The sequence below is a fragment of the Medicago sativa genome, chromosome 3 (assembly GCF_051527215.1).
Source record: "Medicago sativa cultivar Bolivia chromosome 3, Bolivia_mono, whole genome shotgun sequence".
Lineage (NCBI taxonomy): Eukaryota > Viridiplantae > Streptophyta > Magnoliopsida > Fabales > Fabaceae > Medicago > Medicago sativa.
The window spans coordinates 57,912,923-57,918,209 of record NC_140751.1 but is presented as its reverse complement, the minus strand read 5'-3'; the positions used below and the strand labels follow the sequence as shown (position 1 = coordinate 57,918,209).

Here is a 5,287-nt window from a genome sequence, read left to right as displayed (position 1 = left end):
GTGGCCTAGCTTTATCGAATCGAAGCATGTAATAGTTCCTAGGAAATCTAACGAGCATATCTACGACTTCCATGGTTGATTTTAGAAATTTCAAAAACGGCCAAAATGGTGGTATAGTGAATTTCCTTGTTTAATTACGGATTTTACTCGTTTTTGACCCTTTTTCTTTCACTAAAAAGGGCATAAAGTGGCCTAGCTTTATCGAGTCGAAGCATGTAATAGTTCCTAGGAAATCTAACGAGCATATCTACGACTTCCATTGTTGATTTTAGAAATTTCAAAAATGGCCAAAATGGTGGTAAAGTGAATTTCCTGGTTAATTTACGGATTTTACTCGTTTTTGACCCTTTTTCTTTCACAAAAAAGGGCATAAAGTGGCCTAGCTTTATCGAATCGAAGCATGTAATAGTTCCTAGGAAATCTAACGAGCATATCTACGACTTCCATGGTTGATTTTAGAAATTTCAAAAACGGCCAAAATGGTGGTAAATTGAATTTCCTTGTTAAATTACGAATTTTACTCGTTTTTGACCCCTATTTCTTTCACTAAAAAGGACATAAAGTGGCCTAGCCTTATCGAATCGAAGCATGTAATAGTTCCTAGAAAATCTAACGCGCATATCTACCACTTCCATGGTTGATTTTAGAAATTTCAAAAACGGCCAAAATGGTGGTAAAGTAAATTTATTTGTTAATTTACGGATTTTACTCGTTTTTGACCCCTATTTCTTTCACTAAAAAGGACATAAAGTGGCCTAGCCTTATCGAATCGAAGCATGTAATAGTTCCTAGGAAATCTAACGAGCATATCTACGACTTCCATGGTTGATTTTAGAAATTTCAAAAACGGCCAAAATGGTGGTAAAGTGAATTTCCTTGTTAAATTACGGATTTTACTCGTTTTTGACCCTTTTTCTTTCAATAAAAAGGGCATAAAGTGGCCTAGCCTTATCGAATCGAAGCATGTAATAGTTCCTAGGAAATCTAACGAGCATATCTACGACTTCCATGGTTGATTTTAGAAATTTCAAAAAAGGCCAAAATGGTGGTAAAGTGAATTTCCTTGTTAAATTACGGATTTTACTCGTTTTTGACCCTTTTTCTTTCACTAAAAAGGGCATAACGTGGCCTAGCCTTATTGAATCGAACCATGTAATAGTTCCTAGGAATTCTAGCAAGCATATTTACGACTTCCATGGTTTATATTAGAATTTTAAAAAACGGCTAAAATGGGGGTTAAGTTAATTTCCTTGTTAATTTACGGATTTTACTTGTTTTTGACCCTTTTTCTTTCACTAAAAAAGGCATAAAGTGGCCTAGTCTTATCGAATCGAACAATGTTATAGTTCCTAGGAAATATAACAAGCATATCTACGACATCCACGGTCGATTTTAGAATTTTCAAAAACTGCCAAAATGGGGGTTAAGTTAATTTCCTTGTAAATTTACGAATTTTACTCGTTTTTAACCCTTTTTCTTTCACTAAAAAGGTCATAAAGTGGCCTAGCCTTATCGAATCGAAGCATGTAATAGTTCCTAGGAAATCTAACGAGCAAATCTACGACTTCCATGGTTGATTTTAGAAATTTCAAAAACGGCCAAAATGGTGGTAAAGTGAATTTCCTTGTTAAATTACGGATTTTACTCGTTTTTGACCCTTTTTCTTTCAATAAAAAGGGCATAAAGTAGCCTAGCCTTATCGAATCAAAGCATGTAATAGTTCCTAGGGAATCTAACGAGCATATCTACGACTTCCATGGTTGATTTTAGAAATTTCAAAAACGGCCGAAATGGTGGTAAAGTGAATTTCCTTGTTAATTTACGGATTTTACTCGTTTTTGACCCTTTTTCTTTCACAAAAAAGGGCATAAAGTGGCCTAGCTTTATCGAATCGAAGCATGTAATAGTTCTGTAACACCCATACCAGACGTATCTAGAAAGTCTGGCACGTGCGTTAATATTAGTACTGGATACATTAAAATATACAACAATTAAAAACTTCGAATGAATAATATTTACATCAAGTTACGTTCATATAAATAATAATACAACACAACTCATCCATACATAAAATACATCCTTGATATCCATAACGTCCTGCAGCTTTACGAACGAACCCCTGAAGTAATATCCATCCTGCTTCGAACACGCATAAACATCCTGCTTATCTGAAACAAATAAGGATTGGGATGAGACATAATGTCTCAGTGAGTTCCCCTAATTCCTAGGCTATAGGTAACCTCAAGGGAAAACCTACGGTCACCACGTGTCTACATTACAACCTGACGGTTGACTATACGTGTGTGGGGACTTGCAAACTTAGACGGTAGTGCATACTAGAGCCGTCATAGTCATATCTTACTTGTTATAGGCTTCTCATCTATACATGTCATGGCGGTTGAGGGAACCTAAACCGCATTGCCAAGTGTACGCTATACGTAACAAGGCCTAAACATAAATAACATAGCATATTCATGACATGATTCTAAACCGGACGATTAAGGAAACCTAAGGTCGTCACGGCATAGCTTTCTTTACTTGTCCTATACATATCTAGCTCCCGTCTAATAACATATCATGCTCTTATTATTGTTCTTAAACATAATCATACATGGGCTCGATCATGAGCATAAACATAACATAATCATAATCATAATAAACATAATCGTGTCTAAGTTCATTAATTGGTTAGCGTTGAACAAACAGTTATTATCTTGATTCATTTTACGGATAGTCCCGGGTGGAGTAACCCCGAGATCAATCCCATACATGACCGATGTACGTACATCGGACTCCCTCAGTGTCGTGCGGGTCCCTTGCGGCTTAAACCGTTCCCCTTAGGTCGAGAACCTCCCGTATCCCCCTGGCGTGGATAACAAGAGACACGAACACCTACGTCTTGTTACTCAGTGACATGCGGGTCCCTTACGGCTTGAATCGTTCTCATTACGAGAACCCCTTGCATCCCCCTGATGTGGATAACAAGAGACATGCCACCTACACATATTAATCATGGTCTTGTCGTGCATATAAGTTAGACATAATCATACATACATGTTTACCTCGGAACCTTGATCGATCCGATTGTCGGTAACTCATACTTGCTAAGGCATACTTGATCATATGCGAAGAGAATACACTCCGCGTCTTATCATTCGGGGAAACATATCCTATACTTGTCATACTTATCATTCATGCTATCTTTCTATTTCTCGACTAGCTAAGCCGAGGCTCTATGTTCATTCCCTTTCTTAGTTCATTGCTACCCCATCATGCTTAAACTCTCTTGAGCCATCCTTGTAATACATGCTAAGATTGCCACGATTATCGATGCAAGGATCATTGGATGATGTGTGCAATTTTCAATAATTTCTAAAGACCGAAAGTGCCGAAAACCCAATTCCAAGCCGTTTATAAATCTTATGATTTGACAAAGCTAAGTTTGTTCCAGTAGAAAAATAAGTGAAAACAGTCAAAGAACACTTCGAAACGATCGCTACGGACCCCCACGCGACTGCCCCCAAGCACCCGAACGCAGAACAACGCGGAGGTTGTCCTGTCTGGGGCGCCTGGCGCCAGGAGTGGGGCGCCTAGCGCTGGCTCCCTGTGTGTGGGCGCCTAGCGCCCTTGTACAGGCGCAGCGCTGCGAATTCTGCGTTTTCGCGTGTTCCGGCCGCGGGTTTTCGCCATTTTCGACCCAAAACTCGTCCAATTCGACCCTGTAATGCACCAAATACATCCAACAACATATATAGACTTATTTAAACATATATCATGGCAATTTTAACCTATAATCACCTAGGATTGGCTTGGGGTACTAAAGTTACATAAAAACTATACTTAGCATAAATCATGATTTTTCTACAAGATTAATCAATCCCAAAGGTGGGTAATCTATCTATGGAACTCACCTCAATTGTTTGCACTTGATTCCCAAAGCCTCCAAGGCCAAGCATGACAACTCCCTAGTTCTTGATTCAACACAAAACCATGGCTTAAGCTCATCAATCCCACTTCTTCCATCTATCTCTTTGTTTCCTTGCAATATAAAGCTTCATGATCCTTGCTTGATCATTTTGTTCCAACCCAAAGCTTCCTCACCAAAACCCTAACTTATTAATTCAACCAATCTTCCAAACCCTAAGCCAAACCAAGCTTTCACATGACCATGTTATCTTGAAAGAACAAGGATTAGAGCCTTGCTAATTGAGGAAGAAGATTTGCAAAAGATTGATGAAAAGAAGAAGAAAGGGGGCGTGAGAGAGAAGAGGGAAGGAGAGAAGAAAGTCTTTGGCATAAGAGAGAGAAAGAAGATTGGAAAATAAGATATTTTGGTGCCTTTCCAAATAAATATCCTTTCCCGCACAATTACCAAATTGCCCTTGCCTCAAACGTGCTACATCCGTCTCTGATACTTAACTCGTATTAAACTGACATATCATAAAATATTTCCATTAACTTACTTTCCATGAACATCATTCCTCTGATACACTTAGCAGGTAAAATTTCCATTAGCTGACGAGTGGGATGTTACACTCTACCCCCCTTAAAGAAATTTCGTCCTCGAAATTTTAGAGATCGACTACCAATCATCATAACAAAACTTACTATCTATGGTCTAAACCATACATATTCTATTCATACTTATTCATAGAGTTTTTCGTATCATGTCCTCATCTTGTTTCTTAACCCGCATGCATCTGAACATAACCTTCTTGATCCTAATATCGGTCAAATTTAGAGTTTTCTAAACATGAGTATTCGGATCCTTGGAACGAATAGAGACATAATCTTTTAAAAGAATTTTTGAAAAAAAATAATTGTCATGTTTAAATAATTTCGTTTCCAAGTCTCTCAATACCCATTTTGAATTTAAGAGTTTTTAAATCATAGTTCGAAATCTTCATAGCAAGTATCGTGATCGTTTAACAGGTCTGACATAAGAGAGTATGCACTTAATCGTGCATAACTCATGATTTATATCTCCATCCAGAATGAAATTCTTGAACTTTAAAGTAACTTCTTTCTTATTCTTTCTTGACTTACATGCATATCTTGGAGACTCGCATAATTGCATAACATAATTCATATAGGATCCTTGACCCTCATAACATTATCTCATCTCCTCATTCTGAGAACAAATAATGTGAATCTTCAAAACATCATATCCGGTTACGTTCACACAATGTCACCTCATCCTGCATAACACTTCTTCTTTTAATACCGGCCTCACACTTGATAATTCAATCTTTAATTTGAGTTGCCAAAAGAAACCTTTCGACTCTTA

At 37.7% G+C, this 5,287-nt stretch overlaps 1 long non-coding RNA gene across 1 annotated transcript; it reads right to left on the bottom strand.

Moving 5' to 3' along the window:
- Positions 1–1,971: 1,971 nt before the first annotated feature.
- On the bottom strand, positions 1,972–4,323 carry LOC146938605 (uncharacterized). Its single transcript, XR_015031359.1, has 2 exons — positions 3,912–4,323; positions 1,972–2,168 (listed from the first exon to the last, which is right to left on the bottom strand). It is a non-coding gene; the product is annotated as an uncharacterized LOC146938605 (long non-coding RNA).
- Between the last annotated feature and the right edge of the window lie 964 nt (positions 4,324–5,287).